The sequence below is a fragment of the Protopterus annectens genome, chromosome 5.part0 (genome assembly GCF_019279795.1).
Source record: "Protopterus annectens isolate FY-2018-M chromosome 5.part0, PAN1.0, whole genome shotgun sequence".
Classification (NCBI taxonomy): domain Eukaryota; kingdom Metazoa; phylum Chordata; order Ceratodontiformes; family Protopteridae; genus Protopterus; species Protopterus annectens.
In genome coordinates this window covers 961,943,879-961,968,941 of record NC_056735.1, presented here as the reverse complement: position 1 = coordinate 961,968,941, position 25,063 = coordinate 961,943,879, and positions in this window count along the sequence as shown.

Genomic DNA, 25,063 nt, shown 5'->3' with positions numbered 1-25,063 from the left:
TGGATTTATCATACTTAATCCTCCTTATTCTTTATTCGTGTATAATACACTCTTTATAACAGGGTTTAATCTTGATCCCCATATAAAGGCAAAGAATATTGTAAATACAAGTTTTTTGTGCATTCTAGGAATCATAATAACACTAGGCAAATTTGCTATCTTACCTGTTAACACTGAATTAATCACATTAACTTTTTTCTAATATGCTGATCTGTAAAGTTTCATAATATGTAAATATCTTTAATTTTCTTTATTACTTTATCCCATCCCTGTTTATTGCCTTCTTTATCAAAATGTATCCCTATAACTGATATTTCTTTTATAGAAAATTGTATATTTGCTATTTTTATTATGTTGCCATCTCTCTACTTTTTTCTTTATTAAGAGTCATGCCTCTTTCCTTTAAGCATTCAAATAAATAGATAACTTACCTCATCCATTCTCTATTTTAGCTGTTATAATAATATCATCTGCATATGATATCATAACTGGAATTTCAGCTTTCTGAATTTGCATTCTTCATTTTCTGAGTAACCTCTCTATTGTATTCATAACTAAAGAAAATAAAATACTACTCATAGGAAACCTTGTCTTATACCACTGTTCATATCTATTTCTTTACTTAACAAAACATTGGCTAATACTCTTATTTTATTACTGCATGCTGTTATACATACTTGCTTGATTTTATCACTAACATTGTATATATTCATTATTTCTCACAGTATATCATGCTGTATTGAACCAGATGCTTTGTCGATATCACCTACCATAATTTTTGTATCTTTTTTCTTTCTATGACATCAAGTATTTCTCTCACTATCACTAATAATTTTTGAAATCCATTTCCTTTAAAATTATATACACTTTCCCCTGTTGTGTATTGCATCTTATTCCCATCTTTTTTGTATTAATTTCATAAATATCTTATAGTCTATATTATTTAAAACTATCAGTCTACAATTTTTATATCTTCTTTTTCTTCCTTTTTCCACATAAATTTTAATATCCCACTACATGATTCATTATACTTTACATTTAACCATTCATTAAATATATATAATAAGAGATTTTTCTGTCATTCTTCTAGGTTCTTATACATTTCAAACCCAATACCATCCAGATTGGATGCTGATTTTACATTTAACTGTTTGAATTTTTTTAATTTCATATAGTGTATTTTCTTTTTCAAATTCTCTATTAATTTATTCAGAAAATTGTTTTACTTCCCATGTCCTTACACTATATCGCTTTTTACTAAGCATTTCTTTCACATACATTACAATGATTTCCATAATTTATTGCTGACTTTTTTTATATTACCTTCCTATCTTTCAGTTCTCCCATTATGCTACCTTCCTTCATTATCATACTTATATAAGGTGTAACTTCTTCCTTTCTACCTTATAAAAATATCTCTGTCTAACAATAATTCCTTAATTTTCTCATATTTTTTCCTTCCAAATTTCTTTTTCTTTTCATAATATTCTCTATTATTATTTTCTAAGTTATCCACCACATCTCTAGAAGTTTCAGTATATTCATTGTTTTCTTTCTTTAAATAAATAACAATCTTTATATTTTCTTTTAAAAGTAATCCACCATTCCAAACAATGAACATAAAATGTTTTCATATTAATGCAGCCCTTCCATAATGGATTCATTTCTTTCTTTTCTTTTTCATTCACTTCCATGTTCATTTATTCTTTTTATACAGTTTTCTATCTTTATATGTTCTTTATTATAATATATTTGCAGTCATGTTTCCAAATTATCTGAGAAACTCATTGCAATAGTTTATTCTACAAGTATACATATTCCGTTTGATATTAAAAATAATCAATTTCAGATTTTAAAGTACCTGTCCTATAAATCCTGTTTTTTTACCCCATATAACAAATTTTCCACATTTCATTATTTCCATAGTATTTTTTATAACTTTTCCTGTTTCTTTCTACTTTCCCTTAACTCACAATTGAAATCTCCTATGCTTATTATATCCAGATTTACAACTACATAATCCAATATTTTCTGGAATAAATTGTCCCTTTCTTTACTAATCACATAAACATAAATAGCAATAATTCTATAAATCTTTTCTTGCTGTCTTACATCTATAATTTAATCTTCCCATTTAAAATAACATAACATCCAAAATCTTCACTACTGGTCTGCATATAACTGCTATTCCTGAACACTGCCTGTTCCCTATACTCCATATTATTTTTCTATCCCATATTTAGTGTCTGCAATCTTTCTTCATATGTCAGAAATCATATATCCTTCATAATAATAATAATAATAATAATAATAATAATAATAATAATAATAATGACAGCAGTATATTTGTTGCACCATTATAAAATTCTTCTTCTTCTTGTAATGCTGTGCATACTATTTACATTCACTGAAAGAATCCTTAAATTATTCCTTTCCCTGTTTCTTAATTTAGGAGATGCCATTCTAATCTTACAATAATTTATTATAAAATATATTTGTTATCCCTTCCCTTTCTTTTTTTCTTTATATTAATGCATTTTTTAATCTTTTTCTCTTCTACCAATAGAATACTTTTTTTCCTCTTGCCATCTTCCAAATAGCATCTTCTTCATTACTAATTTCTGATTCAATCTCTAATTCCTCTCCTTCATTTTTTTCAGTGTTTCCTTTTTTCTGGTTTCATCTGTATGTACTTCATATTAAGAACTGCTGTAGTAGCCTTTACTATATGGATTATATCCTGCTCAGGCTGAGCTGACCAAAAGACAAGTTTGGACACAAAGGCCTGACAAGTTTGGACACAAAGCCTTACAGAGCTTTACCATGACTGAGCAGTACACTCCTCTGAGGCTTTTTGAGTATTGATAGTTGGCTTGTGCTTGGGGAAAAAACAACTTTCTTTCCATTTTTTATTTTTTTACTGATGTTTAATAACTTTCCTTTTCAGGAAAGTTATTTTAATGCTAGAAGTGTTGCATTTTAGTGGATTGTCTCAAGACTGCAAATTAATATTTAAATGGAGCATTTATTTCTGTCAATTTAAAAGTAGTGTTATCTAACTGATAAACTATTCTCTGTGGAAAAAGTATGTTTATTTTAATGTTGTCGGGCTGCCATAATTTTGAAAGTGTCTTTTACTCCTTTTGTGGACTGGCAGTGTTACTGGCATTGTTGCTTTACATTTGTTTGCTTCGTATCCTGTTTTACCACATATATAGCATTTCTATTTAACATAATTAATGACTAAATGTCCTTCTTTTCTACAGGAAAAAACATGCCTCAGTTGTCCCTAATATTTTACAACACCCCTCTTACCAATAGCTTTTATAATACTCGGAATATGTACATTTTTTTCTAGTTTCATTTTTAAAATGACATTGCACTCCCATGCCCCAGTCCAGTAACCCCTATTATCATAAACTTTTGAAATGTCTATTACTTCTTTATATATATATATATATATATATATATTGCTTAAATATTCTTTTAAAATCTCTCTTTCCACCTCAGTTTCAAACTGTATATAGATTTTCTTTTTAGTTTCCTGAAAAGATGGTTTTACTACATATTCATTTCAAGAATTATTATTTTGTCTTTTTTCATATTCACGTAAAAATTTGTCCATACCTTGTACAGTCTCAAAAAAAGTCACAAAATGTCTCTTTATTAATCAAAATGAATGTTCTTACCTCATGTGTTTTCATGCACAAAGGTAAGATTACTTTGTCCCATACCTGTATCTGTTCACCTCCTGATCTCTTTTACTTTGGATTCTTGCTACAAATTTTCATTTAACACCATCTTGTTTTTTTTTTTCTCATTCTATCTTGTGTAGCTTTTACTATCTCTGGATATGTTCTGATTGCTTTTCCACTGCCTCCTTCTAATGTCACTTCTACATCCTCCTCATTTATTTTTTCCATGATGTCGCCCCACATTACATCATTCTCTAGTTCACTTTGGTTAACTAGTTCCTGCAGAAAATCATCCTACAACCCTCTGGATTGGAGGGTTGCACCTATGCATCCCTCTCCAATTGTCTCCTCAGTTTGTTTGAACAGTTTTTGCTGAAAAGCTTCCTCCGAATCTTCAATATTTACATCAGTTTCTTTTTTTGAACTGGCATTCACCTCTGCTTTTTTTTGGTTAATTTCCATCTCGTACACTGTCCTCTCAGGTGCCTTTGCACTAGGACGAGGGCATGTGCATCACAAGTAGGGTTTTTTTATTTTTATAATTCATAACTATTTAAAGAGTCAATAGTTATTTACATTCTTACTTATTTACTATATATATATATATATATATATACATATATATATATATATATATATATATCTATATATCTACACACACACACACACACACACACACACACACACACACACACACACACATACACACACACATACTTTTCAGTTTATTTGCAATATCCTCTTTTTATATTTAGCTTCACCGTATATATTACATACTTTTTAATTTTTAGACCCACTCCAATTTCCACAACCAACACTTTATTTTTTTCAACATCATTGTCATGTCCCATTTTGTGTTAAACATAATTTCCTTAACTCTTTGATTACAAATCAACCATAATATAGTAAATGTTTTTATCAAGTCTTTCAACCTCTTTCTTACTGTTTTTTCTATAATACTCAGATTCAATTATATCTAGGTTTAAATTATTCACATCTTTAAATTCATTACATATTTCTAATCTATAATATTTTTTATCTTGTACATTCCAAAAACATGTTCATAAGTTTCATATTCCCCACAATATAAGCAAACATTGTTTTCTTTTACTTTTATATGGCATATTTGCCTTCTCTGGTATTTTTGTATATACAGTCTCCATAAAACATCCTGGCCTTCTATTTGTTTTTTACATCTTTTCATTCTTGAAATAGTAGCATTTCTTTTCTCAATGTCTAATTCCTTCCAATGATATATCCTGAAATATTTTTCTATAATGTTATCATACCATTCTTTTCTCTTATTATCAATTTCATTCACGTATAGTTTTCACAACATAATCTTGTCTTGACAATTTTTCATTTCTTTATTACAACAAACCCTCAATTTTCTTGAACTAAAAAAAAATCTGATTTACATTTTAAAGTTAATATTTTCTTTAATAATGAATCCTCGTTTTCCTTTAAAGATTTCATTACTGTATATAAGTTTAATGATGACATATACTCAATAGGGTTTATTAACCCTAAGCTTCCTTTTTTATTTTTCACATACAACACTCCTCTTTTCATGGGGTTCAACCTCAATCCCCAAATAAATGAAAATATTATATTATATACATATTTCTCTAAGTTCAAAGAAAGACTATAAACACCAGCTAAATAAGTAATCTTTGCTAACAAGACATAATTTATTAAATAAAGTTTCTTTTTAAAGGAAAGCCTAAAAGACTTCCAAAACACAGGCATGTTTATTTCATCTATTATTGCTTTCTATATGGAATTTGCAATTTTTGTTTCCTGACCTTTTTCGCAAGGATCTTAATTTTATCCTTATTAAATTAATTCCACTATTCTTGCCCTCAAAACCTAAACATGACTTTTTTCTTTATTTAATATGAAACCAATAACCTGAATGATTTTTTGTATTTGTCTTATCAGTATATCCATACTTGCTTCATTTTTTGTTGTAATAATAATATAATCTGTATAATTTAACAAAATGAGCATTTTAACCCGTCATTTGAAATATAGCGCATAACATCCATCTCTTTAATCATATATGTAGATATTGCATTAATTACTCATAGAAATAATGTACCACTCTATGAACAACCTTGTCTAATGCCCTTTTCTACCTTTACGTCTTTACTCAGTCTTCTGTTTATCATAATCTTCACTATGTTATATTGATATGCTGACATGCACATGTTTTTAAGCCTTTTACTTATATTATATATCAAACATATCCCATAATACTGAGTGGTGAATTGAATCAAATCATCTCCTACCATTACGTTTACCTGAGCATTTCTAATTTCTGTATTATCTGGTGTTTACCTACTTATTAGCAATAAGTCTCAAACATTTTGTTATGTCAAATGTGTTTATTTACATTACCTACTTTTTCTTGCATCCTTTTTTTTAATATTTTCATAAAAATCTTATAATCTGTATTATTTAACACAACTGGTCACCAATTCTGTGTTTATTCCTACTCTCCTTTTTTCCCATATAAACCTAATGATACCACTGCATAACTCTTTATACCTGAAACCTTTTTCTAACTATTCATTTAATACATTTAGAAACTATTTATTTTGCTCTATATTCATATATTTATAAATCTTGTATTTTATTCTGTCTAGTCCTGCTGCTGAATCTAAATTAATTATTTTCATTGCCTGTTCTAGTTCCTCTATTCTTATATCTTTTTCTAAATCCTTATTCTCCCCACCAGAAAAAAACTATCTACCTTCTATTCTTTCTATGTCTTTGTTCTCTACTCTTTAAATACTGTCTTAATATGTTCTTTTACTACATTCATAATTTTCTTTTGTGTATTATGCATTCTACCTGAATAATCTTTCATTTCTCTCATTACACTATTATTCTCTTTAATTATTTTACTTAAATATGGTGCAATTTCTTATTTTTTCTTTCAAGAAATACATTTGTTTGTACAATAAATTTTCTACTTTTTTCCTTATTCAAATCATATATTTTCTGTTACTTAATAAAAAAAATAATTGTTCTTCTCTAGAAAATCAATCCTATTGTTTAAATTCTTATATTTTATTTTTTCCATGTATAGATTTTCTTTCTCCCATGTCAGATTATTATTTATTTAGAATTAGAATTTATATTTCAGTTTAAAATTTAACAACCATTCTGACCAATCTTTATAAAATTCTCTTGCTTTTACATTATTTTACCATAATGTCAAAGCCTATTTTCTTCCTTTGCCATCCATTTCACTTCATTTATTCTTTTTGTACCGTTTGTTATTTTTATATAATCATCATTTCACTTTACCATAATCTAAATTGCCTAGTGGCTTGAAAAACTTGTCAAAATCACTCCTTGTTTAACTGTTACTAAGCTTTCTGACAATAAAAAATAATCTATTTTTGTTTTTTTCCCCCTTCTATATGTCCAAGTCTCTAGATTCCATATGTTTAACTATCCATATTTTATAATATCCTTTACTAGTTTAGCATCATAAGCCTTCTTATTTTGCTGTCTTAAATTGCAATTGAAGCCTCCTACTACAATTATCTCTATATTAACTGCTATATATTGTAATATATTTTTTTAAACATCTCTTCCCTCTCCTTTTTATTACATTAGTATATATTGCAATAATTCTCATAACATGCTCCCTCCATCTTACATCAATAATAGTAATTCTACTTGCTATGACAAAGGTGACTTCTAATATTTTTATTGTATCTTTATATAACATAAGTTTTACTGAGAAGGTCTCTTTCCCAAAATTCCATATCACATTTTCTCCCACTATACTTCAGTTTGAATTCTTTCTGATTTAGACAAAAATCTAGTATATTCTAGTATAATAACAACACTGTCTTTTTACACCACTTCAAAATTCCTATCCTTCTTTCCAACTTCTTAAAACTATTGACATTTAATGACAAAATTTTACCCATACCTCTTCTTTAAATAATGTATAGTCATCCTTTTTCTTTCTTTTTTCTTTTTTGACATCTTCTATATTCTTCCTTTTCCTTTCTCTCACTCTTTTATGAATTTAATTTCTCTTTTGTTTGACTATATTCCATTTAGTGTCATCATTCTCACGTAAACCCTACTCTTCTTCTTCAGTATTTTCTATGCTTAAATCTTCCTTCAGTTTACATTTTTGCATCATTTGTTCTCCATCGATAATACTACTATCCTTTTTTCCAATTGTTTTCTACTTCTGATTCCTTTTATGTAACTTTAGCCTTTTTACCTTGTTCTTCTACTTTCTCCGTTATGTCCAACACTGCTTTGTTTTCTTTTTCTTCACAGTCCTCTCAAATGTCCCACTTTTTTTATAATTCTATGCATCATGTCCTGTGCCCCCACATGAAAAACACCATTTTTTATGTTTGTTAATTAAATTATCCATTTCACCCATAAAAAGCACATTTTTGGCTGTCCCCATTATCTAACCAGGCATCTATCACCTTTGGCATTAATAACACTTGGAATATGCATAATACTATAATTTTCCAGTTTCATTATCACATTGCAGTCCCACATCCCAGTCCATAAACCTCTATTGTCATACACTTTTGATATACTCAGTACACCATTATACAAATATAATAAATGTTTTTTTAAACTCTCTTTTTCTACTTAAGTTTTTAATTGAATATTAATTTATTTCTTAGTTTCCCTAAAAGATGGCTTAAGTACATATAAGTTCCATGGAACACAGTTTTGCTTTTTTCATATTCCTCTATAAATCTTTTCATTATCTCCCCAGTCTTAAAAGTAGTGTCACAAAAAGTATCTTTATTAATCTGGATAAATGCTCTTACCTCATTAGTTTTAACTCCAAGTGTCTTAATAACTTCATCCCATACTTTATATCTGTCCATCTCTGTATCTTCCTTCTGTTCGATCCACACTTTAAACAATCTCTTTTTCTTCAAACTTACTTCTTTCTCTTCTTTCTTACTATGCATCCCTTCTGTGACGATTTCTGCATAAGATTTCTTCTCAGCCTTCATGCCTTTACTTTGCTGCACTTCTTCCTTCTGTATCCTGTCCATCATCTCTCCCCATGACATATCCTTACCATCTTTCAGCTCACTTTCATTGACCATGCCCAGCAATATATCATCACACAATCCTCCCGAATGGAGGGTAACACCTTGTTTCTGCAACTTCAGATTCAAATAGCTTCTGATGAAAGAACTCTTCTTTATCTAGCTTCTCTGCATCCACCACATAAAGACTGCTTTAAAAAGGCTCGACTGCCTACTCCTGTGTCACTGACACAATAGGTTCATTTCTTAGCCTCTCCTTCAGCTCTGATTCCTTCACCAATGACTTTAATGTATCTGCTGTTTGAATAACAGCACCAAAAACACTATCTATCTTGCCATTTTCTCCTCTGGCCTCCATTTTTGCTTATCTTAACTTCCTGCTTTTCTGAGCTGCCTTCACACCCAGAACAGAAGCAGAAAGCATAATGTGCCGTGCACAAATGTGTCCCCTATGGAAAAAAGTAGGGGAAGTTTCTTCCTGATGCCTTGGCCAAATTTTCCCTAATAGAAGTATAAATACCACCTCAGGTTTACCCTGAAAAGAGATCACTAGTCTAGTGAGACTAACCTGTTTAACAACAGATAATTCAATAATATAAAAAAATGTACATATGAGACAAATTAGGGGCATGTTCCTGTGACACTGTATTTGACTATCCAAATGTTGTATATAGTTACTCCTGTGCCAACAGTCTTCTGTATGTTGGACTGTCATATGATATATACTTGAAGAACAAGGAATTTATCATTATCACATATAAGACTTAGGGAAAGCAAATGACATGCCATAAGCTACAGGGGAAATATCTCAATTGCCACATCAACATTAATTGACTATAATGCAGTTTTAGTGTAAACTTCTACAGGTAGTGTGTTCTTGTTGCTGCTGCAGCGACAACACAATATATGTTGCTATACAAAATATTTGACACACTACACCTCTGAATGCAGTATAGCAGCATGTTGTGCATCAAACATTTCCCAGAAGAGTTTATTGTGACTCACATTTGTATTAAAGTGCATTGATCATGTTCTGTGGCAAATATTAAGTAACAAACCCTTTGAGTTTTATATAACCTTCTTATGATCTACAGTGCCAAATTGTGCAGCTTTTGATTAAAAAGTTTGTTGTTGTTTCATTTCGCTTTGCTGGCATAGACAACCCGCTGAAAAATTTTGTTAGAATTAAAAATCCCTACCATGATATCATGAAAAACTGAATCCATAATGCCTCACTACCTAAATTAATGTATAACCTACATTTCTATGTAAAATGTATCAGAACTACCTTCTCTCTTCCTAGAAAGGCAAGTTTCAAATGGTTCCTCTATATGGAACACCTCAAATTGAAAATGAACTAAAGGTAATGTACAAATGAAAATACACTATGAATAAGATGTAGCTCCTGTAAAGAGGTGAGGTATTCTTAATTGTCATAATGCTTTGCAGCTATACATAAGTTAATCTTTGCTCAGTACTTATATGACATTATAGTATGGGTATGTTTATAGGGAAATACTGAGTAAACAGCAAAATTAAAAATTCAGACAGCATACTGTTAGTATTATATTTTGCAAAAACCCTTACAATTTTATCATGAGTGGTACAATGGGAAAATAAATTAATTCTAAAATAAAGATGCTGTCAAACGTGACCAATACACTTTAAGTGTAAGACAGTATATACACATAGGTCACAGACAGGTGCAGCAGTAATCTCAGTTTTTAATAGACCTTTGTAAAATTTACAGTTCATTACTAATGAGTACAACTATCTCATTACTGATAACTGTAAGTGCTTTGTGGCAAACATCACACATCTAATATATTATACTGGGCACGTTCATAAGGACGTATAACAATGAATGCTGGAACATCAACTACACACAAGAAAAATTCAAGAAATTATCAAAACCTAGGTCCACTCACACTCTGTAAGTGCTTTGTGATAACTTTGCTGCAGGGTACACATCAACAACTGATGAATAAGCCCTTTTGTAAGCATCTAAATTGTGAACCAAGTAATAAAACACATACATAAATGTTTCCAAGAAGTCATAGGATTAAGATCATTCTTCTTGCTAGACCCAAATACCTGCCTAGCAGCCTTCACAGTCTACAGGCCTGTGTATTAACTACTTCTGCCACAGGAGAGTTTTATGTACAGGGGTCATCAAGGACACACTTTAAGGTGTGAACTAAGCAATGTTATATATGGCTATGTTTATAATAGAAATCATTTTGAGGGATCAGAAAGCTTTAGGAAGTCCATTATTCACACAGCTGTGATATAACCATATAACCATTTGTTGTTTAAGCCACACTCATCCATCAATATTTAAGTGCACATATACCTTAGCAGATTTGAGGAATTGCCTGTGTTAATTTATATAGTATAAACTTCCATTTTAACTACATGCATCATCGGATAAATATTACACCATGGCACACAGAACACATACTTGAATGGGATGACCTCATCAATGCCCTGATATGCCTCTGTCAACTAAAAGGGATGGAAAAATGTTTGATAAGGCACTGGTGCATGTCAATACAATCTTTTCTGAATTTAAACAGCTGCCTGTATAATTCAACAAGCTAGAAAGCAGTGTATTAATCAAGGTTGCCACAGGAGATGTCTTACTATAAGTATGAGCTAAAGCCTAATTGAACATTTGACGTCATTATTGTTTAACGAATGAGCTATGTGGGATACAATTGTTGGGAGAGACCTCCTCTGGTATACATGTTCAAATCAGATATGTGGTTGATACCAAATCCTGCATACATCTAGATGCACAGACACTGAGACAAGTGAGTCATTGCTAGAACTGAACCAACAAGTAAAGAAACTACCGTATATTGTATTTACTGTAAGTTCCAAAGAAGAAGTCAGATTACAATTGTGTGCTAAATAAGTTGGAAAGGATGACTAAAGCAGTATTTTTCAGATCAAATGTTAGAATTCAAAGGGGAAAACACTGATGTGTGAGCCCTCTCTTACTGAAAATGATTCGCTGGAGGAGAACTGTAAACACCAGATCTGTTGGCAAAGCTATCCCCACCTAGAACAACAGACACACACACCCACTCTAGTTATTCATTGCTGTATTTGAACCACCTACCTATATAGTTACACAAGCTAGAGGGCATAGTATTATCTGTAAACACCACAGAAGAGCTCTGACTGCAAGAGTGACATTTGAGAGCATGTCATCCCCAGTACATTGCAAAGGCAATGTGTGTGCTAGAAGGGATTTAAAGTGGTGGTAGAAGCCTCTCTCAGTATAAATGTGCACAGCAGCAGTATGTGTTAAGCCATTCCTGCATACATTTACATTCAAATAAAGAGATAAGCGAGCAGTTGCTGAATTTAAAGCACCTACCTATCTAGTTACAGATAGGACTGTATTATCCAGAAGCACCACAGGAGAAATCTGACTGCAAAGGTGGCATAATTGCACATTTGAAATAATGACATCATTAGTGAGTTGCAGTGAACTTGTCATGACTAAAACTGAAATAAATGGGACATCCCTCTCCCACTGTAAATATTATATTTGAGTAGAAGTGTGCACTTAAACTGTTGTTGAAGCCATATCTTCCTAACACTAGAGACACACGCATCCATTTCATTTACACACTTTTGTATTCAAACCACCTACCTGTGTAGAGTAGACATTATCAACCACACACTGCCATAGGAGAAGTCTGAATACAATGGTGAGATGTTACACATTTGAATGTATGATCTCATCACTGTGATTCAGAGGACATGTCTTGACTGAAACTGTAAGATACTAATGGTACAGCCTACTCTCAGCTTAAAGTTTTCTCCTGAGTGGAAGCATGTGGGAAGACATTCCTACCTATCACTACAGACATGCATATTCATGATATTCAGTCACTGCTGTATTTGAACACCTACCTATATAGGTACACAATTGAGAGTACAATGCATTAACTGTGATTGCCACAGAAGAAGTCAGATTACAGTTGTGTGATAGTGCACATTTGAAAGGATGACATCAGGTGTATGTTGCAGAGCACATGCTACAATTAAAAGGGGAAGAACCTGATGGAGGAGCCCTATCCCAGACTAAATGCTTCTCCTGGGTGGAAATGCATACACTACATCTGAGGATGAAGACATTCCTACCTAGCACTGCAGACACACATATAAACACACACACAAACACACACACACACACACACACACACACACACACACACACACACACACACACACACACACACACCTTATTCTCTACTGTATCTATCTAGTAATACAAGCTAGAGAACACTGTTTTGTCTGCAAGCACCACAGAAGTCTGACTACTAGTGTGAGGTAGTACACGTTTAAGAGGATGACCTCATCATTATGTTGTAGGATATATCATGGGAGGCAAGTATTCCTGTGAAAAGGAATATGTATTGACAAGAAGACATTACAGCAATGTATCAATGAAAAGTAAGGACTTACTCATTAGATAAATCATATTCCATTTCATTCATGGGTGGTACTGTAGTGTGTTTGACAAGTAGCTTTTCACAGTATGTTGTATTGATTATTTTACTAATGGATGATGGCTACAGTTGTCAAACAGTGACCTGAGAAGCAAGCATTCCTAATTGTTCATGTCATGATCAATGTACTGCAAATCTTCATTACTTGGGTTTGTCACAATGAACATGTCTTACTGTGGGTATAATGTAAAATGTCAATAAAAACTTTTAACATGGCCATCATATGAAAGTACACTCATTAATAACAGTCAGCCACTAATTTATTTTTGCAAATTTCCAGCATCACCATGCAAAACCTCAAGACTAATGTGTTGTTGCACAAATGTAATAGAGATCTTTAGAGACAATCAAATTAAAGTCATCACATTGATTATAACAAGCCTTTAAAACATACACAATCAATATAAGCCATAATGGCAAAGTATTAGTTAAAGAGTATTTATATTCTGAGGTGCTAAACTTAGGGAATTAGCAGTGGTCTAGAGTGCTGCCAGAAAAGCTTTGCACAAAGAAAATGTACAGACATACAACCAGATCTGAATCTGAGGTCTTTCTGACTGGATGTGTCCCTCTGGCAAATGCATTTGTTTCTATGACATCATTAACTTATGTATAAGATACATACATCTACGTGTCAACTATAAAGTAAATCACAAGATGTAAAAAATACATTGTGCATATCATTGTATATTGCAACAGCATAAATCCTTTGGGTGACCTGAAGTCTTCTAGTTACAGTTTGTAAGGTATGATGAGGTTTGTGATGATTGTGAAACACATAAAGAACCTGGTAAGATAATTCTGGTAGATTAACAAATGTCTCTATAAATTAACATTGCAAAATGTAAAAACATATGCTAACTTTTACTCTTTTGGACCTGATTCTGGATTCAAACACCTGCCAATCTGCATCAAGAGTCTACTGATGTGATCATTAGCTGAGCACTCTACAATAGAAGGCAAATGTTATGTGGACATTTCTAGCCAACCTGTTGTGTTTTAATCTGATGTTTATCACCATACTAATTCTGTCATGCTCTGTACTATTTCCATTAAGGAGCAAGCAGGAGTAGGATAGTAGAAACACAATTAAGACTTAAGGCGGATAATGGTGGGTTAATAACATATATAGCCAACAGTTACACACAGAATCATAATTTAAAAATGCTTTAATTAATGATAAACATACTTCAGAATTCCAACCCCTGACAATATGCAAAACACACTCCACAGACCTTGGCATTATATGAGCACACCACATTGGAAGCCATACTTTAAAAACTTAAAATTACACATTTAAAGGGACAGTGACAAAAGATAAAAGCAAGAGAGAGAGACTGCTGGCAGCAGGCTTCATCACTGTAATGACTATTGAAACATACCATAAGTATAGATTACATTTAACAGCCTAATAAACATATACATGTAACTGTCTCACAATAGTGATTTTGGTCTGTATTTCTATAGCACAGTGGGGCTACGCACATTTGCATGGAGATAACCATACTATCTAACCAGTTTTTCTATAGGACAGGAAACACCATTTAGAGACAGTCAGCAATGCTGTGTAATGCGAATTGCTGCACAAATGCTGAGGACAAAAAAAAAATTAATTTTTTTTATTGATCACCTCTAACAATGGGCATTGTGTGTGATTCTATTTTTGACCACAATAAAAGTGTGAAAAAGGGGTGGTTAGGGCAGTGGTGAACACAGGGTGTAGGAAGACAGTAGGACATAGGGGTAAGAATACAGGAATGTGCAGCATTGTGGTGGGAGAGCATCATAGCTATCTATATCTTCACAAGATAAATGTATAGTTGTAATAATGGCTCCTACCGAAATGTTAGCATTTGAAATGCTGAGTTCTGAAAAAAAAAAGACCAAAAACACAGAAGAAGAGTGAATCTTGAAAATCGCTCTTCTCCTTAAAACATCTTTTTGCATGGGGACAAATCTTCCCTGCAGCCTCCACATCCCCTGAACTTATATATACAAACTCTGAGATTGCCATTCCTTGGAGAAAAGGGAATATTCTGAGAAATGGCATCTCAGACTTAGTATTTACAAGTGTGATCTTTTGACCATTCAGTCTCTGCGTTTTGGGACTCATTCTAGCATGTCCTGATATTTCAAATGGTTACCTGTAACAACATTTTCCTGAATTTTTATAGTCACAACATCAGGGATGACAACAACCGAATACTATTGTATAGCCAATAAGACCAGCTCCATTGTGTCAAGCAGACACATATAAGTCAAAGTGAAGAGCTATATAAGAGATGTGATTTTTTTTTTTTTTTTTGTGGGATAGGTGCCCATTTTTGTTTTTAAGAGAAGACTGTTGGGGGAGGTTGTTAGGAATAAGAGGGTAGGGTAGGTCAGGAACGTTATGTAGAAGGTGCAGATTAACAGGACAGTCAGACAGGGATGGTGATGGACATACAAGTCTGGGGGATACCATGACTGGGGATAGATAGGGGACATCAGAGGCACATCTGCACACAGAATGAGCACAGAGAGAATCTAGTCCTCACCCTCAGAAATTTCATCACTGTCTCCTGTTGCAGAAGCCTGGGTCTTTGCTGGATGTGACATCGACTTTGCAATTTGATGCAAGACATTTTCTACTCTACTGATTTAGACACAGAGGCCCCTCCCCATGATGTCCTCCACCAGCCCTGTCAGTTACTGATGGGTGACAAAATTGTCCTGCAGTATTACTCCCAGTGGCCACTACTGCACCAGCAGTTGAGGCAAAGCTACATTATGCAGTTGGAGCAGGTAGGGAAGGAGTTAGTAGGCAACAATGACAGTTAAGCACCCAAATGTGCTGGGTGTCTGTGATGCCTATGGTGGTGCATCCACAGCCACCTGTGGAGATATGGAGGGTCGAATCACAGTGATCAGTCTATCTCTTTGTGCTGATTGTCATTTGTGTAGTAGCAGCAGCAATGTTTTTACAAAAGACAAAAAGAGAGAGAGAGGGTTGGGGGAGAGGAAACCTAGATAATAGCATCAATAGCATATCAGATTATTATTTCAATACATGAGCAAACAGAGCACATAACTATGTTAACTTTTCCCACATTCTGATAGGATATGAAGGCATTTGGTATCACAAAATACATCAGTCTCAGCATTATTGTAAATAATATGCAGTAAGTTGTTATGGCATATTGGATATATGCATTCCAAGTAAATGCATACAGTTACAAAAATGGAATGTTTAATGTTTAATATAGCAGTAAATTAGTTTACCATTCTATAAAGTAATAAAACCTAACTACTCCTTTTGCTGCTGCTGGGAATTAACCCCCACATGCAGCTAAACTGATGCACTCATTGCCTCATGCAGTGATCAAGAGCTATTGCAGCAGGCATGGATGCTTGACATAAAGGTTAGGTTTGAATACTCAAGCTCATATAGACTGATGTCCTAAAAAATGATCTTGCTTACATCCATATTAGATTTATATTTCACCTGTGCCTCTCTGAGGTGAGCCAGTCTTTCCTGATGCACTTCTCCATTCTGGGAAATCATTTCAGACTGCTGTACAGAAGAGAAAACAGACAAAAAAAATGTAAGCATGATGAATAACAGTATTGCAAGGCTAATCTATGGTATATTATTGACTGGTGATGGGTCACTATACTTTCACAACTCAGGAGCATTAACAATTCTAATTTCTGTCACCCACTGGCTCCAGAGGCCATGCATTTCCCTCTTCATGGTACTATAATGATGAATTCACTGTTGCCCAGTGCATGGAATGCAAGTTGCACTGGAGGCAGCATGTACATAACATGTGTCTATGTGTTGTCATTACAGTAGCAAGGGGTGTGATTCTACTGTCTGGGACACCTGAGTATATATGGCTTGCACAACACTCTTTTCCATTTGAATGTGTTTCATACACGGGTAGTATCCCAGGTTATATGCAGTCACATTGGCATGTAGTGTATCATTACATTACTACTGCTGACAGTGCATTCCCAAGTAAGAGTAGATTGCAGATTGTAGTACTGGAACCAAACACCCCTGCATGCAAGGATGGACTCTGAGTCCTCACTATCATATTCTTGGCATGTGAGCTGTGTGTCATTACGTATTTGCTACTGGATATTGATCTAACATGTGGATATTAACAGTAGACTACTGTGTGTATAGGACATACAACTGATGGCTGCTGTCATGTAGTAATGGGATACCTGTCAGTGTCAGACGTCTCTTTGTCAACACAGTCATCCTATTGCATAACCAGTTGGCTAGCTGATGTCTGTCTGTCCTCTGTGCAGATGTGCAGATGTTGGGACTCCATCTTGGCTGCTTACAGACAATCTATGCTTGAGTGTCACTGACATGTCTGCCCAGCTGTGTTATGAATGCCACAGCTAGGAATCCACACCCTTTATGCACCAAATGCCGTGGATACCTCAACTACACTACCACAGTCAACAGAACATGCTTGGGTACAGGACAAGACAAGACAGACACTGACCATGTTATGTAATACATGTTGCATACATGTCAACTGAAGCACCTCATTGGCACTCTGCAAGAGACAACCAGATGATTGGATGTTGCATGTAACTCTCACCCTGAGGATCACCCCTGTGCTATCTGTTGATAGATGGCCTGCTGACACATGGCAGGTGGCATGATACCACTGTACACATATCCCCTACACTTTCCAACTCTCCATGGATAATAACCTGGTACACACCTATGAACACCTGCACCAATGGACCCCAGTACTGGCAAATGTGTACATGTGCATTACTGAGAATACCAGTGTCTGTGTGTTTGTAGACCTGTAGTTGATAATACCCTGAGGCCCTTCACACCCACCACACCCCCCATTGCCATAGTTAGATGTGGCTGCTGCTGTACTGGATATTACATGTACCTTGTTACACTCTTCACCCTATGGGCTACCTGGGACTTGCAGTACCAGCACAACACTGTTGTACAAATGGGTTGACAGGCATGGGATACCCTCTGAGTTCTAGCAAGTGTGTGTATGTGTGCAAGTGTGTATATTTCTAGGCTACAGCATTCTGAGGCCACATTCTCCTAGTACAATACACCTTGCCATACAGTATTAGGGGTAGTGATGTTGCTGACAGTAGGTGAGCCATAACAATGCATCACCCTACTATCCCTGTGGCATGTGCATTAAATGCATATCCCTGTAGTAGCATTCTTGGGATAGACAAGGGATTGTATTGCAGTCCTGGTCAATGTGTGATTGTGGGTATGTCAAAGTATTATCATGGTTTTCAGTGCATACAATATCCACTGTGGGGTGTGGGTGCTGGGTATACTGTCTTTACACCATGGTACCCCCAGTACATGTCCCATGTTCCACTGTATGGCGACCACTGTCACCATCAACCATACAGGTAACTGATAACACTATCCAGCCCAGTTATGCATGTGCTGTGTGCAACTTTTCTATACCAGAATGGACACACTGACAAGCCCAGGTCTCTCAGATGTGTATATGACTGTTATATGTTTGTCAATGTGTATATGACAGTATGTCACACTATGTATTGTCCATAAACAACCAGTACATCCCCCATTACCATACTGTTCAGGGCCTGGGGATGTCCTTCACATAACATGTAACCTGGAACACACCTCATCCTAAAAGCTGTGTGGTGTGTGCAGTTAAGGCCACACACATCAGTAGCACTACATACCTAGGTAGGGGTTCTAGTCCCAGTGTTGCCAAGTAAGAGTGTGTATGTATCTGAAGGGAATCTACTTCTGTTTGCAGAATAGACATGTCCCAGGAGGTCATCTGTCCAAGAACTGCCTGGCAAATGCTAACATTTCACAGGTATCATCCTGTGGAAATACATTCCATCACAACTAGTAGTAGATGTGTAAATGCTCTCTTCCCCACTGTATAGGTGTACAGCTATACTGGGGTTGGTATGTATAGCTGGGTGTGGCTCTTGTGGACACAGCCACCATCATTGCAGTTACTGTTGAGTTTATCCCCCCACTTAGCTGGCTGTAATACTGTACAGTTCATGTTAACAGGTTAAGTAGATGTCAATCACACTACCTGTGGTTCTACAGCACCTCACACCTTCCAAAGGGTAGGGCTGTGCCACCCACACCAGCACACCTATGTTTACCAAGTTGAGGATTGCACTACATTGGGGAAGGGGACATATATCCTGCCAGTACCTTCATCAATGACATTAAGTTAGCAGACTGTTTGTGTTGTTGTGCCTATTCTGTCTTGGTGGAATTACATAGGCTAAAATGGGTTCCTTGCACAAGTACATACATCCATGTGTACAGTATTCTCTGTGTATTGCATCAACACCAAAGCCTCTGTGTGCGTGTGTGTGTTATATACAAACATGTGGTGTGTACCACCCAGTACATTTACCATTGTCCACTGTAGAAGGGCTGCTGACATCAGCCATCATGCACTCACCTGTATACACTCCCAGACCTATCAGCCATGTGGCACATGCAGTAACTGTTATACAGACCTGTGGCATGTGTTCACCTGTACCCAGGATATGGCACAGCCAAGATGCCACCACAGTGCCATACGCTTTGTAGGAAATGAAACCAGACCAACATCCTGCTGACACATGGACAACTACAACACAAACGTAATACATTATGGAGACCACAATCACTCAGTGTTAATAACAGCTATAATGCATCATGGATGGACAGCTACACTTCCTGACATGTAAGCATTAAACTTTACTGCTGACAACATGTTACACAGCATTATATTGATACACCATAGTACAGTCACCCTGTGCATCAGAACCATATTAGCCTGTCCCTGCATCAATGTTATGGATGACAGGGATGTGGCACAGGTATCATCATATGCACAGGGTGTGTTGTTGGTTTTCCAGAGACTTAGGTGGAGCCATACATTTGACATCATGTGTGTGTGTGAGGGGGTTTCATTATTAATTGGGCTGTTGTGATATGGTGGGTGTAGGTATGGGGTTGCCCTAGCTATGTTGTTGATGCGCGTGTGTATGCATGCATACAATTCTGCCATGTGGCTGCCATATACAGGGGTTTGTTGGACAGCTGCAGACCATATCTGGCAGGGTGTGCAGTTCACCGACTCTGGCCATGGACAGAAGAACTGTGCCTGCCAGGGGTTCCACAGGCACCACCAGGTACAAGCCACAATATGGTACTCTCCCCTGATGATGACATATGTCTGATGGATCCCACTTGGGTCCAGCCAGGGCCATGTGCATGTGGCTTGCTGTGTTGTGGTGTGGACAGCACCCCCCCTGCAGTGCTAGGGCTGATACTGCCACTACAGGAGCAGCTCTGGCTTCTGACATGTCCACATCAACCTCCAGCTGTTGGTGTTGCTGGCCTATTTCCACTAGGCCATCGCACTACTCTCGCCATATGCTCGAGCACACACATTCTGTGGTCAAGGATTCCCACCATCTCACCCAACCATCTATCCATGACCTCTGCAAAATAACAGTGGGCACCTGCAAGATCATGGATGTTGTCAATAACAGCTGAATGAGTGCCCTCTGCTGCCTCAGACCCTGTCTAGTATACTGTTCCATACATGCCTGCACCTCCATGATGGCCTAAAACATGTGTCTGGTGGCACCAAATGTGGCATCTCTGCTAGGGGCATGATGACCAGCAGCCCTCCTATGAGCACCCCTGTACAGCTGCCTGTGTGGTACCCCACCGGACATCCGGCTATGTCTGCTATGTCCAGACACACATGACCTAGATACCACACTGTCCTGTCCCATGCCACCAACTGCCACCTGTCCCTCAGCTATGGCCACTGGTGATGGGGTATGTATAGGCAATGTGACTGTGTGCAGGGATGGGGTGGATAACAGTGGGATATCAAACGATGGTGCAGTTTCAGCCCCTGACAACCCCGCCTGTGCCTCAACACACCTATCATCATTATCAGTGTCTGTATGGACACCAACATCAGATTACCTGTAGGAGGGACCCTGACCCACCTCGCCACCTTGAGGGGAAAACAAGAAATGCACTTTAAGACTTGTACATCATTGCTTAACAGTATACACACACACATGCACACACACACACACACACACACACCCCCACACACACACACACACACACACACACACACACACACACACACACACACACACACACACACACACACACACACACACTTACAGGTGAGGTTGCACAAAGATATTACACACGGACCTCTCATTACCCATCTGTCAACATGCATGACATATGGCACTCAACAGCATGCATTGCAGCTATAGTCAATCCCTGTTACCAACATTATACATCTCTGTGATGCATGGGTTGTGTTAGTAGGTGATGCCCCTTCCCCTGGAACATACTGCACTCATGTATACAGTATTGTTGTGCACCTGTTCAGTACCATGGCATGTACTGTGTACCATACCTCACAGGTGTACACACCATTGATGAATGTATATATGTGTGTCGTTTATGTTTGCTCTGCTGTTCACAGCCCCTATGTGTTTGTCCAACACTCACCTGGGATGATATGTGGACATATGTCATTTGTGAATGCCCAATGTCTGAGTTACAGATCTCATCATCAGTGGTGCATGTATGGCCAATAAAATACAATTACACTGACAGCCTTCAAACCTTACTGTGGCTATGGGGAGTGTACACACCCTTATTGACATGGCACTGTCTTCCCTGATATGCCATGGGGCCACATTACTGCATATTTTAACATTACACAAACCTGATATGTGATATATGACCTGTGCAGTCAAATGCAGTATCAAACAAATGTGTTAGTTGTGCAAATGCTGATTGAGATGCATACAATTTGTGGGTGCATATGTGTGCACACCCTCATCATGATGGCTTGTTGCACCAACTGTTAAGTGTACTAGAGCAGTCACTATTCCTGGCAGGGGTATACTAGCATGGGCCATCTGCATTTGCCAGTATTTGGTCACTCTGCCTGACAAATGTCCCCCAACTTTGCATGATTGCAAGGTCAACTCATGAGCACAGCCCTTGAAGGTCACACAGTGCCATCACTATTGCTGTGGAGGCAGGGTTATGTCTGCCACAATTCATGACCATGACTGTGTGCAGATACAGACATTCTTAGTGAGCTTTGGATCTCTGCTTCAGTTCATTGTTGTGTTTCAGGATGACACCCCTCCCCATCCTCAGCCTTTTTGCAGATGCTTGACAACTCTGGCCTACACATGCGTGTCATTTTGCAGTGTCCCAAATTCTAAACACCATGTGTACCGGCCTAGTCCCTGCTACTGAATGGCAAACATACAGGTGTACACTGGCACCAGCAAGGTACAGATGAGGTGGGTTGAGGTGTTGGTTGTGCAGCACATGTATCTTAATTGATACTGTCTGTAGGTTTCCAACATGCCTTTGGGGGACTTTTGATGTTATGCATATGCTGCCTGTAGAGATCCCTGGCTGATGTTTCCTGTGGAACAACTGTCCCATCTGATTACCCTAACCCATGGGCCACACTTATGCAGAGTCCAGGCGATTGCTGACACAGGTACTGCACAGCCAGTACTTGCTAGACATTCCTGAAACTTCCTCAGTGTTGCAGCATGTTACTAGGCAGCCTGCATGACCAGTTTGCAACATGTGTCATCATCTGTCTTGGATGGCCATTTGTTTATTTTCTACATTAATCCTGTCCCATACATCCTTGCCACATACATGACTGCCTGCACTGTTTGCCATGGTATATGGAATGGTGAGGTATGGCTACATGTCCAACTCCTGCGTGCTACCTTTTGAGTATGGGATCCATTCCATGGCTTGTAAGATGTGTGCAAGCCACGGATGCCCAAGTGGGCACATTTGATGGCCAAACATCTTGGACAGCAGACCATATCTTGGTGTGACATTGGGGACCTGTACATGCTGGAAAGTCCATACTCATGAAGAGTGCATGCTGTCAGTACCTCAAAAGCTGCTTTCACAATATGTTATTTGGAGTGTATGCACACATATGCTTCTAGTGTTTGTTAAGGTATGTATTCCCCATATTTGCTGTCCTAACATAGGATTACATATTATACATTTATTGCTCATGTTAGGACCATATTATAGGTTGTAATGGTTGTGGAATGCAATATTGTGATATGCCGTTGTGTAGATCTGTAACAGTTGCCATTGTAATAGTGGTATATACACTGTTGTAGCACTGTATAAGAATGATGTTTCAGACATGTCCCTACTGTAGGCCATTTTTCCCACCATTATGTTCATCTTTGTGCATACATCTTGTAATGACAGGTTGGTAGTTATATTGCAGGAATCTTACATACCCTTCAGATACGCCAGCATGGTGTCCACATTGATGCAGTGCAGTTAACAGGAACAATAAGTGAACATGTACAGTATGCATTATGGGTAGGTGTGTTAGATGTGTGCATGGAATATACCATGGGCATAACATAGCTGGTGTACTGGCAAACCTGAACAAACACCATACTCTCCAGCTACAGGCTGCTGCCCTGGAGGTATGCCAGAGGGACCTACATAGTTGTGTGAGAGATGTGATGTCAGTAGCCACACCTGTGGCATTGGTACAGGGTGGGAGCAGCATTACAGTACATCAACACTACAAACCCACAATACTACAGATTATGCACATCTGTTTATTACTACAATGCAGCAACAGACTATATATATTTCATCTCACATATGCATGATTAAACTCTACAGATGCAGATGAATACGCAAAAGTGGTCTTCGGATGTGCCCTGTGGCCTTACCTGCATGGTCATCATCCATTGTGTGGGTAACACACACCACCACAATGCTCTCCACCAGATCTTGGGTTTGCAGGTTGGCAGGTGACCCGAGGCTGGTGAGGAGCTCCTCAGCATGTGTCAGGGGGGCTGGATGGCATGACCCCTCTCGTGGCTAGCTGGTCCCTCCTAACTGCAGCAGCACGCCAATGGGCATGGCGGAGTAGGTCAGTGCACCGATGTCCGACCTGGTCATAACTGCGGTTATGCAGGCTGACATCATTTACCCTGTGAACAAGATCGTTCCACAGGGCGGTCATCTCCTGCAGATCATGGGCTGTACGTCCAAACAGGGTATGGTAGTGCTGCATCAGGTGTTGAATGATCACGTCATTCTCCTGGGGGTGTACATCGGTAATCTGTCTTGTGACATGGTGCCTGAAAGACATAAAGAAAAAAAAATATCTGAGGACCTCATACTGCAAGGATATAATAGTTGTTGATGCACATCTCTGCCCCCCCCACCATATCTGCAACAACAATCTGATCACACAAATCAACGGGTATGTTTGCAGCAAACCTACTGTTGGGACATATATCGTATTGTACAGCAATTTGTGCAATGTGTTTGTAGTCATGTTCCATGTTGAAACACTATCATTGGTGGCCTGTTACGAACAATGTCACCTGCATGCCATTGTAAGGGCTACTATGGTTCCATATATTGCATATGCAAAAAAATGCGTAGTAATCCCCTTTGGAAAAAACAAACTACAACATAGGAGGTAATCCCCTGAAATCTGAAGAAGAAATAAGGGATCTAGAGACCCAAGTAGATAGTCAGCTTTCCTTTCATAACCATGTTGACAAAGTGGTTAGAAAATCCTTCTGTGCGACCCATCTGATCACGAAAGGGTTCGCATCAAGTTCTAAGGATGTAATGGTGCCCCTCTACTCTTCCCTCATCAGACCCATTATTGAGTACAAAGCACCAATTGGAATGTACCCGGCTAGACAT